At 34.2% G+C, this 14,853-nt stretch overlaps 1 protein-coding gene across 1 annotated transcript in view; it reads right to left on the bottom strand.

Moving 5' to 3' along the window:
* TTC6 (tetratricopeptide repeat domain 6) overlaps positions 1 to 5,519 on the bottom strand; it is a 57,441-nt gene extending 51,922 nt beyond the window's left edge. Inside the window, exons 1-2 of the mRNA XM_058162297.1 lie at positions 5,490 to 5,519; positions 2,128 to 2,193 (exon numbers count right to left, since the gene is read on the bottom strand). The gene's annotated coding sequence lies outside the window, so the exon portion shown is untranslated. The remainder of the gene's footprint in view (positions 1 to 2,127; positions 2,194 to 5,489) is intronic.
* Between the last annotated feature and the right edge of the window lie 9,334 nt (positions 5,520 to 14,853).

Below are 14,853 nucleotides of genomic sequence, written 5' to 3'. Positions count from 1 at the left end.
ACAAGCAGCAGGGAGAAAGCAGAGCTACTTTAATTCTTTCTTTGCATCTCTCTTCACCACAAAAAAGAAAAAATAGCCCAACCTACCAAAGACAGAACGGTGAAAGACAGACTTGGAATTCAAATTAAAATAGGCAAAAAAATTGTAAGAGGTCCCGGAAACTACAGACCAATTAGCTTGACATTAATACCTGGGGAGACCCTGGAAAAGATAATCAAGCAATAGAACTCCAAACAGCTAGAAATAAACAAAGTTATAACCAGAAATCTGACTGACAAATGGCACTGATTATGTAATGCTACATGTATATGGAGAGAAGTAAGCAACAGAGTACTCCAAGGTTCTCTTTTAAGCCCAGTTATTATTTATTATTATTTATTGAATTTTTATACCGCCCTTCTCCCGAAGGACTCAGGGCGGTGTACAGCCGGAGATAAAATACAAAATATGTACAATTAAAACAAATTAAAACATAGCAAAATTACAAAACGGCTAATGATTAAAATTAAATTTAAAATATTTAAGAATATTAATAAAACCCCAATTTAAAATCAAATTATTATGCCAGTACTCTTCAGTATCTTCATAAATGATTTAGGTGAGGGGATAGAAAGGAAGCACATCTAATTTGTAGACGACACCAAGTTGGCAGGAGTAGCCAACACCCCAGAAGAAAGACTTAATATCCAGAGGGATCTTGGCAAACCTGAACACCAGGCTCTATCTAACAAAATGAAATTCAATGTAGAGAAAAGTAAAGTTTTGCACCTAGGCAAGAAAAACCAGGTGTACAGGTACAGATTAGGTGAAACTTTGCTCAATAACAGTAACTGCAAGAGGGATCTTGGAAATCTAGTGGACAATTATTTAAATATCCTACAGCAAGCTGCTGCAGTTGCCAATAAGCCAATGCAATCCTAGGCTGCATTAAGAGGAATAGAATCAAGATCACATGAAGAATTAGTTCCGCTTTATAAGGCCTTGGTAAGATCACACTTGGAATAATAATATGGTGAGCAATACTCCATTGCTCACCATATTATAAAAAAATTGCTGAAACTCTGGAAGGAGTGCAGAGGAGAGCACCAAAGATGATTAGGGGGCTGGAGGCAAAAACATGAAGAACAGTTGCAGAAATTGGGTATGGCCAGACTAGTGAAAAGAAGGACTAGGGGTGACATGATAACAGTGTTCCAATATTTGAGGGTCTGCCACAAAGAAGAAGGTGTCAACCTATTTTCCAAAGCACCAGAAGGAAAGACAATAAGCAATGGATCGAAACTAATCAAGGAGAAAAGCAACCTGCAATTAAGGAAAAATTTCCAGACAGTGAGAAAAATAAGATAATGTAATGAGTTGCCTTCAGAAGTTGTCAGTGCTCCATCATTGGAGCCTTTTAAAAAGAAACTGGACACTCATTGTCTGAAATGGTATAGGGTCTCCTACTTGAACAGGGGGTGGGATTAGAAGACTTCCAAGGTCCCTTCCAACTCTGTTATTCTGTCCCTGTCTCTTTCTGCTTGGAGAAAGGCATTTTACAGTAGAAGCTTACTGTCTAAGATGAGGAGCTTCCCTCCCCTTCTGGTATCATCAGAAAGAGAGGCAAGAAATTATCCACCATCCAACCTTGACCTGAATATAATACTAATGAAAAAACAAAGAGTTTTAAAACAAACCATATGGCCTTTCAATCTGTGCTGAAACAACAACAAATAGATATTATACTACTATTCTTCATTGAGAAAAATAAGCTGCCTCCTTCTCTATAATCTGTTAAGTGTAATTGTTCTCTTGATTCAATGTTATTCTGTGAGTCTTTCAACTTTAAACATCATAGCCATATCAACATCATCTCATGATTGGGAATAGTATATAAAGTTCTGATAATTACTATATTGGTCAGGTTTTTCTTCTTTGAATAGAACTACTAAATAATAGTATCTTTTAACAAATCAACTTACCAATATGTAGTTACCAAAAAGTAAATCATATTTTAAGTATGATTATTCTTACTTGTTTACAATGCTGCAATTTAATTTTTAGCATAGTTTCCTATTAAGAGTATATAATCAAACCACAGATAAAATAATATCATGAAACATACTTCTAATTTTAAAATTACAATACCTTTACTGTAGTTTTTGGAAGCACAAGTTCTGGAAAGGAACCACGTCTTCTATTTGCACTAATATTCTACAATAAAAACAAAATTGATCTGTTTACAATAATAAGATTTTTAAAAGCCTAGTATAGTTCTTATCTGAAAAATGGTTTTAGATTCTGATCCTGTAAGCAATCTATATGAATTTTATGATGAGCTTGGTTAATGACAGTTATTTAAATCAAGAAAATTTGTGTTGATATTTATTATTAAAGTTAACAAATATTAATGTAAGAAATCAAAGCAATACTTGTTTTCATAACTTAGGTGAAGTATTTCCAACAATTGTTTAAGCAAAGGGGAATTACTAGACCACATCAACCTAACTATCCTTCAAGAAACAAAGGCTGTAAAAGATAGGACAATTAAGGACTTCTTTAACTACCGTAGTAATAGCCTCCCATAAATGAAGATGAGATACATCCTTCTGGAATGAGTTATTTTTTATAGTGGCATATCAAAAATAAATATATTAAAAATCCAAGACACAATATGGATAGTTTGATTTGTAGCAGATAGAAGTTGGATATTGTCCCATGATTAGATATTGTATTATATAAAATAGTTTATATGTGACAACACACAGGAAGCGTTTCAAATATGTGGCTGCCTAGCATCCTTATTACACTAAACTAAATCTATTTGTATCCTCAATTAAGAACAACAGTGCAAACTTGCTAATGACAACGCCTTTGTTCATGGATGTTTGTGCCTACAGATGAACTTTTTGCTGTCCTCGTGTGTCCCACAAGATGCAAACACACTAAACTCCTGGCCTGCAGGCCGGATGCATCATGCGCTGGCCACACCCACGCCCGGTTTAGCAAAGGGTAAAAAAGTCCCAATACATCATGTGACGCTGCAGTGAGACTCCTGCACAAAAAGCAGCAAAGCCTATACGTTGCCCGACTTTGTTCAGGAGTTGAGAGACAACTTGCTCATCACTAGGGGGTGCTATATAACAGTAAATTGTTAAAGAGTAGGCTGGAATCAACTAGCTCAGGCTGAACTAAAAAAAAATATTTGCAAAGTAAATCCTGAAGGAATCATGAGCCCATCAAGGGCAGCTGGCTGAGTCACCAGAGCTGATCACAAAAGCTAAAGCAGAGAGAAAAGGTCCTGAGGTAAAGCTTTGTCTTCTCTCAGACAGGTGCTTCTCTATGCATTGCAGCAACCCATAGTTCAAAGGACTTATAACAGCTGTAGCTACAGTAAAGCACATGCAGAAACAAAACAATAGTATGAATTAAGTTATTCTTAACATCAGTAACTGGGTAGGTTACGATTGCTTCCAGTAAAAATTATTTTTATTATTTTTTAATTTTTTAATTTTTAATTTTTTTATTTATTTTTTTATTATTATTTTTATTGGTTTACAGAATGTCAGCCCTCCCACATGTTCCTATTAAGACAGGCAATGTTGTATCATACACCTCACACATTATATAGCGCTGCTGATTGCCATTTACTAATACTATTATTTTGTAGCATTTCTGTTCTCCTAAGATCTGCTAGGTGAAATAGGAAGTAGCAATAGCCAGTAAGCAAAATAGCAGCTTGCAAACTATTTGTCAAACTGAGCCAAATCAAGGAAACAAGAATTATAGAGACATATTCAATGATTGTTCTGTGGTAAATATAGAATTGTAGGAACTGTAAGATCAATTTTTAATCTTCATTTATAGTGAATTTATTAAAATGGAATCTCTTTGGAGGATTTTAAATGCTTCTTCCTAGATTTCCTGCCACCTTAGCTGAATTGCTATTTATAAAAGTCTGTCTGTCAACAGACTTACCATGTATCTCTTAAGTGTTTTGTCTAATCTCCCTTCCACTGTTTTTCCAGCCCCCATCCTAGTCGTTTAGGCTAATGTTTAGACCTAGAATTCACTTCTACTTAAATGCATATAGAATATGTGGAAGCTTACTCTGGGAATATAAAAAGAAAGAATTTGGCACTCCTATTCAATTCAGTTTTACGTCAATCAATAGATCCAAAATATGCAAGACTATGTGTTGAAAACCAAGTGGGCAGGGAGCATCATACCCCAAATGAATTTACTTGCATCACCAATAACATTTTAGAATTAAAAATATATTCTTTTCAGTCTGACGGTGATTTTAGTTTTCATCATTGTTCCTTGGAATGCACCCCCTTCAGCTAGATGCGGAGTCCCTTCTCTATGGTTTTTGAGATGTGCTGAAGATGTATATGTTGTCCTGATACTGGAAACAGCACATTTTTAATCAGATTATTTTAAAATTATGTTTTATTGTGTTTTATATTTCATCCTGTTTCATTTTGTACACCACATAGGGATTATTTTAAGAAATTGTCTAGAAGAATTTCAAAATACATAAATGATTTTTTGAGAGGTAGAGAAAGGCAAATTATGGGAGCTCAGTAAGACTTAAATTGAAAAAAACTAAAATTAATGAAAGGATGAAGGTATCTAAGGATTGCTAGTGAGAACAGTAGGCAACAATGTTATGAGGAAACACAGAAGCAAAGTATCCCTAAAAGACAGTACAAGTAATCCTTGACTTGCAACAGTTTGTTTAGTGACCATTCAAAATTACAACAGCACTGAAAAATGTGAGTTATGACCATTTTTCAGAGTAATGACTTTGCAGCATCCCCATGGTCACATGATCAAAATTCAGATGTTTGGCAACTGACTCATATTTATGATGGTTGCAGTGTCCTGAATCATGTGATCACCTTTTGCAATCTTCTATCAAGTAAAATCAATGGGGAAACCAAATTCACTTAAAAACCAGGTTACTAACTTATCCAATGCAGTGATTCCCTTAACAACTGTGTCAAGAAAGTTCATAAAATGGGGCAAAATTTACTTTAAAACTGTTTCACTTAACAACAGAAATGTTGGGCTCAATTGTGGTCGTAATTCAAGGACTACCTATAGTTTTCCACCTCTGGATTTGCCTTCATGTTTTGCCAGGGCAGCACAAAGGATGTTAACTGTTGCACAGAAAGTGACAGAATAATGTTCACCTCTAATTTCTGTATAAAGCACACAGGAAAGTTAATAACTTTAACTGCAATAACTTTACTGAAACTATATTGTTCTACATGCAGAAAAGGAAAAACACTTCCATTGATTATGGCTTGGTTTCTACGGTGGACCCTGGAGAAATACTTTTAGGAATCCATTCCTTCATCAGGATTAAATTTTTTGTACTTGTGTGAAGTGCATTTCTGATTAGTTTTGATTAACCTCACAAAACTTGATGTTATAAAAGTTGAATGAGATTCTTCAAAACATTGAAACAACACTCCCATGATTGCTATAACTATAATACATACAGCAAATAAATAGTCAAAGTCATCTTCGCCTTCTGCCTTTTCTTTCTCTTGAAGATCAATGGAAAAATCTTCATAAATAACCCCATGAACCAAATTGCTCTGGAAAAAAATTAAAGAGAATGTGTTTTTCTATGATAATTACTAGGTAGCTATAAACAGTAATCTAGGACTATAAAAACTAAACTTAAATTCAAGAAAACAATTAAATTGCCAATTTCAGCCATGATATACAAGCTTTCAATTTTGTTTAGGTGAGAGTGATGAGGGAAGGAAGGCTCAGTGGGTAAACCACCATTATATTTAGGTTAAGAAACCTTATTGAGAAAGATTATTCATTTTTGGCTTAAGAATTTAATTGTGGCTATATTAGCATCCCGCATTCCATGGATTAAACAAACCTCCAAGGTTTTCTTTTTTAAAAATTATAAAAAATTTAGAACAAAAGCTGGAACAATAACTATTGTAGGCAAAGTTACTTTGGCTTCATTCTTCACCATAAACAAGGAAACAAACAGATAAATAAATAGAACTGGAAAATCTAGCTATGTATGACATCAAGAAGATGTCACAGTTAATCTTGAAGTTATACAAATACTGAAAACCTAGAAGTAAAATATTTAGGAGCATAGTACTCATAGATAATATGTCTATGATTATGACAAGATACATATAATTATTAAAAGGAAATTTTGTAATAACTTCTTTATTATTGGAGAACAATATATCATAGTTTTTTGAATTAAAGTAAATATTTAATTGTTGTGTAATTTACATACTTAATATACAGAAGATCCTGATACAGGAAAAAACTTTCTCTGCATAGCTGCATATTTAGGAAAACACAAACCTGATGCTAAATTTCACGTGGTCTTCAAATACGTTTAGAAAGTTTACCTCATACTTGGAAAACAAGATTTCCTTCATAACGGAAAGAGGAGCAGAAAATTTATGGGGAGCTGGAGTCCAAAACATTTTAAGAGATCCAGGCTGAAGTTTCATCTTCAAAAAATAATTTGAAAACTGATTTAATATGATATATAATTAAGCATTTTTCTAAACACGTTGCTTAAATGAACAGCAGATATATTTTATGTTATGCACATTTTGCTGTCTTCAAATAGTGCAATGTGCTACTAAAGACTACTGGAGGGCATAAAAAAACCCCTTCCATCCAAAGTATTGATATCACGTTCCGACCAGGTAACTTTTGAATGAGAACTCAAGACTGTCTATCCCTTTCAGAGAGCTTTTAGAAGAGTGCTGTGTTTGATGTTTCAAATGTATGGTTTAAGCTAAAGTAAACCCTTATACTTTTTAATATAGTAGAAGTCATTGGCTTCTTTAAAACTGCATGTTTCCCAATGTATCTGTTAAGTGGCAATAGCCACATATTGTAGTTTGTCACAAGATAGGGAAATTATTTTAGAGAATTTTATCAAAGACAGACCTCTTATTTTCAATTAATTTAATCCCAGAATACTGACAAAAAAAGAAAGAATATAGAGGTCTGTCTAGTGATAGACCTTCTGCATTAATGTAAGACTCACATATTTTTACAAGCAACTTTGTATGTTTGGTTTTGCGAGATTTAAAGAAAACCAATCTCAGTTACTCTTCAAAAGTGAGATTTCTTAAAAATACCTAAAAGATTTTTTATGAATTACTACAAGTATGAATGAAGCCATACCTTTTTTCCTAATAATTTCAGTTGAGGCTTTTCGACATAGAACTCAGCTATTCTTTGCCACTCAGGCATACTTCTTGGTGACTTTGGTGGTAAAACTTGAATTCCATCTTCTTGACTGCTTTGGCATGCCTCAGAAATGGAAAGTCCTTCATTATAAATCCTGAAATAAAATATATTTTGCAGAAGCTGTTGGATTATTTATAATGCCCACCATACAACATTCTTTCAGAGTCCCTCTTTCCCAGCCAAATTAGAGCATGTACATTAGTGGATACAAGTAAAGATTTGTACAACTTGTCTTCTAAATGTGAGTTAATGAGTAACACTGAGAAATGAATCTTCTGTCAGTATAAGGCAAAACTTCAGCCATTGACCAAAGCTGTACTATATAGGCTACACCAGCTATGTTATTAATTTATTCCTTTTGCATAACTCAATTTCAGGAATAAAATTAAGCACACAATATCTTAGCTGGAGTTACCACAACTGTGATTTTACAACAGTTTGACAAATATAAAGATGAGAGAGTCAACAATCACATAAATCTGAAACTCCTATAGTCGTTAGATGCTTTAGATGAAAATATGCATAGTTGCATAATTCATTCCTACCTGCTAAGCAGCCCAGAATCAAATTCTAAACTCACAATTGGAGTTATATTAGATAATACTAAAGCTTGAAGATATACACATAGTTCTACTTTAAATTGTTGAAATGTAGTAATTGCCTTTACAAAGGAAGCAAATCCTTACTGTAGGACAAACACAATCCTGGTGAAATAAACAACATCCAGTGGTTGCTTCACCAGCATTTTCAGAAGTTTATGTTTATCTTTGTAGCAAGACACACTGATTGATTCATAAAGGAATGCCTTTGTCTATCATTCTAAGTCAAAAACCACATACATGGCTTAATGAGATTAATAAAATGAGCTACTAGAGCTGGCAGCAGAAAGTTCTGTATATAATCCTGTTTCTTCTTCTGGATGTCATAAAGGCCCACTTATCAATAGATAAAAGCTGGAGAATTTGGTGCTCTCTTAAAGGCTTTACTGAATTCTTATGAATACATACAAATTGACTTACAGCTAATCGAATGAATGTAAGTATGAATATTGGATATAATATAAACTCAAGTGAAGCACTGTGTTTTCAGTCAGTAATTCTATTCTATTCTATTCTATTCTATTCTATTCTATTCTATTCTAATTTCTTAACAGCTTTTGATACTTTCTACTGTGCCATGACTATATTGCCAATTTTCTGTTTTATCATGAACATTCACACAATGCATTTTTATTTTTATTTTACATCTTTCTTATTGAACTGTTATAATCTACTACTGTTTGTTTAATTGAAATAAGAGAATATGTAAATACAGAATTATATTGGAAAAGGACGATCCCAGAGACCAGGAATTCCCTCATTTGTATACAGTATTTCTGACAGAGAAATAAAACAACTGCACACCAAAAGATATTTACCATGCTAAAGGCAAACTGTTAAGACAGATTCATTCATAGCTCCAGCTATCCATCTGGGACACAAAGTATTGAGCTCAGCACTTTGCTGTAAAATATGTGCAATTTGTTCATTATAAACTCAAGCTCAGCTTATGGTAATAGCAGGGATAAATGGAGCCTCAACCTTTCTCTGACAATAGTGTGTATTTCTTCCATCTACAGCACTGTAAAATCTTTGTATTTGCCATCCATCTTTCCATTGCCTTTCTCTTCTACTTCTCAACTACACCACTATTACATTTGGTGTAGCAAATGGTGTACATTTGGTGTAGTAATAATGTAACATTATTACATTTTACATGTAATAGTTATTTCCAGTCTAACATCTGCTTATGTCACATGCCCAAAGTATGCAAGTTTCTGCTTGTTGGTCATCACTTCAAGGGAACAGTTTTTGTTTGACTCAATATTGATTAGTTTTTACAATCTGTGTTTTTCTTAATTCAAAGGTTTTTCTCTCACACTTTTTCTCCACCTATTACCACTGGAAAGAAATATCCTTATTCTTCTTCAGCTTGTCCAGGTTTGTCCTTGTGTTCCTCCCCTCAAGAAAATAAAGCAATTAACACCTTCATTTTTTCACCATTAAGATTACTAAGTATGCTAGCTGACATTGCCCTTTATTAATATTTAACATTAACTCGGATTTTGTTTTAATTTTTTCCATTTTTGTTTTCATAAAATACATATTCTAAGTCTTCGTTTCCAATTAATAAAGTGTTGTCTTCTGCATAGCTCAAATTGTTAGTGTTTTAGCTTATTTTGATTCCAGATATTATCATTTTCAATTCTGCTGTTGTTACAATATTATTTGATACTGTAGGGATAAATCTCATTGTGATATCCCTTTCCTTTACCCAGTTTCTCCAAATTCATTTCTTACATTCAAGCCATGAAAAGAGGGGCTTTGCACAGGAATTGATACAAATCACCACAGCACTCAGACTTTTTTCTAGGCTTGTGCGGCTGCTTCAAAAAATGTCTCAGCTTGCAAACAGAACTTCTCCAAGTCATTTTTTTTCTCAGTGTAAAACCAAGCTATAAGATATCTGCCATGTTCTCTAATGCTTAAATAAATTATTTCAATTTTCTTTAAATAAGAAAGTGAAGTGAAAGTGAAGCGGTAAAGTAAATAACAATGGCATTTCCCTTACATCAGAAGCCAGCATACAGAACTGGACAAGGTGTCTTTAAAACCTGTTTAAAACAGAAGAGAAAGCTGGAGTACAGCTGGACGAAGTTGAAGAAATTATCTAATTGAATGCAAGAAAAAATGCCTATTCAAGATGGCATCAATATTCCAACAGTCTTGAATGAGATGATGGTGCACCCCCTCCTCAAGAAGCTGCCACTGGATCCAGCAATCCTGAACAACTGTTGCTCAGTATCCATTAAGAACATTGAGATGGTGGTTGAATAGAAGTTACAGAGGACCCTAGAGGAAACAGATTATCTGGACTCGTTTCAGCCAGGGTACAATTTGAAGACAGCATTTATTGGGCTTGTCAATGACCTTTGCTGGAGTTAGAATGGGATGATTTGTCTATCCTCCAGCTCCACGTCTATCAGCAGTTTTTGATACTGTGAATCATATCTTGGACTGGCTGTGGGGTTTCAGGGTTTGGGACATCTTGTTAAAGAGGTTCTTTCTCTAAAGTTGGTTCCAGTCAGTGTTGACAATGGGGAAGGGTCATACCACAGGAGCCAGTTGTGAACTTATGCTCTCATCCCTATTATTTAACACCTACATGGAACTACTGGGTGAGGTCATCTATCATGAAAAGTAGTACCTGAGACATGAAATGCAATATTATGCTGGCAGAGGATCTGCAGACAACATTTTTACCTTTGGTATGTCTCTATGAACATAGAATAATAGAGTTGGAAGGGACCTTGAAAGTCTTCTAGTCCAACCAAATGAAATTGTATCCTTTTCATTTAGAGAAACTGTGTGATAAGATGAATAACATTTAATTGTGGAATGTTGTACAACTATGTTCCTAAAGATTTGCAAATGTTAGACAGATTCTATAATGCAACAAGAAGCAGAGACCTAAAAATTAATATATCAGACCAACACTGTTATATATAACATGCGGTCAGATGAGGATTGAATGCAAAATCAATACATGAAGCAAGAGTGACTGGTTTGAGGACAAGGCAAAAGTCATGGCTGGATGGAGTTGATGATTCCCTCAAACTGAAAAGCAGTGTATGAAGACATGTTTATGAAGAAATGTATGTACAGATAGTCCTCAATTTACAACCACAAAATTTTTCTTGCTAAGTAAGACATTTCTTAAGTGAATTTTGCCCAATTTATGACCTTTCTTTTCACAGTTGTTAAGTAAATCACTGCAGTTGTTAAGTGAATCTGGCTTCCCTATTGACTTTGTCAGAAGGCCACAAAAGCTGATCACATGACCCAGGGAAACAGGGACACTGCAACGATCATAAATATGAACCAGTTTGCCAAACTTCTGAATTTTGATCACGTGAACTTGGGAATGCTGCAACATGAAAATCGGTCATAGGTCACTTTTTTCAGTGCCATTGTAATTTCAAACAGTCACTAAATGAACACTCGTAAATCGAGGATTATCCGTACAGACATAGTGGAAAGGGGGATATTTTGCAAGAATAGTAAAGTATCATACAATATTACATAAAATAGATTTAGTTAGATTTGTTTTTTTATTTAGCTTGCATTTAATTTCTTTTGCTCATTATTTCTCATTCCTTTCCTCTGCCTTATATAACATTTAACTTGATGACTTCCTTGGCTTGCATATATTATTCACACCTCATTTGGACATTACAACAGTGACCTCTACTGGTAATTCAAAAGTAACAGAGCTAATGTAACAAAGTAACATATATGGATGATAAAACTCCGTATTTCTGTAACTAAAACAATAATAGTACGGCAAAATAGAATTCTTACACAAGATGGTTATACTCAATTCAATTCAGAGTACGTCCATACTGTAACTCTGATCATCATTTATCCCTAGTATTATTGTTTACTAATAACTGCAATTAGCATTTCCCCAGGAAAGAAGATGCAAAAATCTATTCAGTGTTTCTCAACCTTGGCTGCCTGTGTGGACTTCAGCTCCCAGAATTCCCCAGCCAGCAAAGCTTTATACATTCCATTGCACGCAATATCGGGCATATAGAATAGAATAGAATAGAATTTTTATTGGCCAAGTGTGATTGGACACACAAGGAATTTGTCTTGGTGCATATGCTCTCAGTGTATATAAAAGAAAAGATACGTTCATCAAGGTACAACATTTACAACACAATTGATGGTCAATATATCAATATAAATCATAAGGATTGCCAGCAACAAGTTATAGTCATACAGTCATAAGTGGAAAGAGATTGGTGATGGGAACTATGAGAAGATTAATAGTAGTGCAGATTCAGTAAATAGTTTGACAGTGTTGATGGAATTATTTGTTTAGCAGAGTGATGGCCTTCGGGGAAAAACTGTTCTTGTGTCTAGTTGTTCTGTTGTGCAGTGCTCTATAGCGTCGTTTTGAGGGTAGGAGTTGAAACAGTTTATGTCCAGGATGCGAGGGGTCTGTAAATATTTTCACGGCCCACTTCTCGATTCGTGCAGTATACAGGTCCTCAATGGAAGGCAGGTTGGTAGCAATTGTTTTTTTCTGCAGTTCTAATTATCCTCTGAAGTCTGTGTTTTTCTTGTTGGGTTGCAGAACCAAACCAGACAGTTATAGAGGTGCAAATGACAGACTCAATAATTCCTCTATAGAACTGAATCAGCAGCTCCTTGGGCAGTTTGAGCTTACTGAGTTGGCGCAGAAAGAACATTCTTTGTTGTCCTTTTTTAATGATGTTTTTGATGTTAGCTGTCCATTTTAGATCTTGCGATATGATAGAACCTAGAAATTTGAAGGTTTCTACTGTTGATACTGTGTTGTCTAGGATTGTGAGAGGTGGAAGTATGGAAGGGTTTCTCCTAAAGTCTACCACCATTTCTACGGTTTTGAGTGTGTTCAGTTCCAGATTGTTTTGGTTGCACCACAAGGCTAGTCGTTCGACCTCTCAATTCTATATTCTATTCTATATCAGGCATATAATAGTAAGTAAACTAACAAACTGCTCTGCTAGTAAGAGTTGTTGAAAAATTATAGAATAATAGAGTTGGAAGGGACCATGTACCTATAGAGTCTACCCCAGATTAGTGCAAAACACAAATGAAATGGCCATCTACTGCACCCTCCATCTGAACACATTCAATGAAAGCAAGCTCGCCACTTCTCTGCGTAACTGATTCCACTTTTACAAAGTTTTATCCTAACATTCAGTATGAATTGGCTTTCCTACAATTTATTCTACAAGTAATCCTCCCTTAATAACTACCCATTTATACATTTCTGATTTTTTTAAATTATTCTTTAACCCTTTCAAAAATAAGTCTCAGTGGTAGCTTGCTGTTGATCTGTGTTTCAAAACAAAAATCCTTCAGAACTTTAACAGATTTCTTGTGTATCAATAAAAAAGGTATTTTTTGTTTATTGCTTCTAAAAAAGTCCTTCAAAATCTTAGAAGAGATAAGAGATTTTCTTAGAAGAAAAAAATATCAAGATCAATTTCCTGGTTTAATATATGTTCATCTCTCCTTAGAAAATGAGTTATCCACCAGATCCATTTGTGTTACATTTAAGTTTCTTTAAAATTAATTTTATAGGCATTATTGCAGCTCATTCTTGTTTTACAACCACAATACAACATGTTCTACCAATTTTATTAAGCATTTGATCCACTTTGTCCCGAAATTTGGCTGAAAGGTATTCAAAAATTTGCATTAGGGATTTCTGCTCCATTTTCTTTATCTTCTGGCTCTATCTTCCTATTCCCCAACATTCAGACAGAACTGAAGAAGCTTCTTGGATAAGAAGTGAAATGTTTTCAAGAAAAAAAACAAGAAAGCTGAGCTGCCTTTTGAAAAGCACATTTGAGATTCTGGCTCTACTGTTCAGTCTTCAGAATCTCCTTATCATTAAAAAAAATGTGAACACAATCTACATTTTCCCATGAGAAAAGATCTTCCAAAAAATTCAAACCCATAATTCCAAATCCCTCTTCCCCCTTAATTTGTTATTGAGTTACTAAAATCCTTATATTAAGCATCCCTTCATTGCATAGTCCAAAAAATAATATATTTTTAAACTTTTGAAATCAAATTTATATCATCTTTTATGGAAGCAGAAACTCACCCAATGAACAGGAAAACCTGGCCAATTTGAAGAGTCTTAAACTCTCCAATATGAAAAAAAATAAAAAAAAAATAATTAAGATATAAGCCTTTGTAAGTGTGAGCTTGATGCCTACCTACTCTCAGACACTCTACTCATAAACTGACCATAAAAAGAGAGATTTCTATAGTCTACTCATGAGGAGTCACTGTTTGGAGTCACATGGATAACCTCAAGGATCTCTCCTTTGTTCTAGTGTGATTATGCCGGCTTCAAGAGATAATTCTCTTCGCAAAATCTGTCCTGCTAGCCAACAAAAGCCAGCAAGACATCAGCTCACCATCAGGTTTACAGGAATGTCCTAAAACTGTTACATCCAACGATTTGAAAACTAGATTTCTGATGATGCAGTCTAAAATTGGATTTGCCTTTTTTACGTACACATCTATTTAAAAATGAGTCAATTCAGTGCTGAGTCATATTCAGTTTGCAATCAACTACTCTTTTTCACACTTTTTCACAAATATCCATCCATAAGATATCTCTTATGTTGTATCTCTACACTTATTTTTTTGCTTCTTACAATTTTTGTACTATTGTACTTTGTACTCCCGTGTTAAATTTCATTCTGTTACTTTCAGTCCATTTCTATAATTTTTAAGATTTATTTGGATTTTATTTTGATTTAATTCTGTGTAAACCTTTCAAGTATCTATTTGAAAATCTTCACCTCATGACACAATTAAATATCAATAGAAGAATATCTAATATTGCCTACAGCAAATATTTACTTGGCTACACTACCAATTTGTGTGGTTGTGGTAATGAAATGTGGGCAGCAATCTACCATAATAGAACAGCCTGACCTTGAGAAGTGATTTAAAAATCTGTCCTTTCTTTTCATAGATTAAATTTGGGATTCCCAAT

The sequence above is a fragment of the Ahaetulla prasina genome, chromosome 1 (assembly GCF_028640845.1).
Source record: "Ahaetulla prasina isolate Xishuangbanna chromosome 1, ASM2864084v1, whole genome shotgun sequence".
NCBI classification, from domain to species: Eukaryota; Metazoa; Chordata; class Lepidosauria; order Squamata; family Colubridae; genus Ahaetulla; species Ahaetulla prasina.
This window is presented reverse-complemented; position numbering and strand designations above follow the sequence as displayed.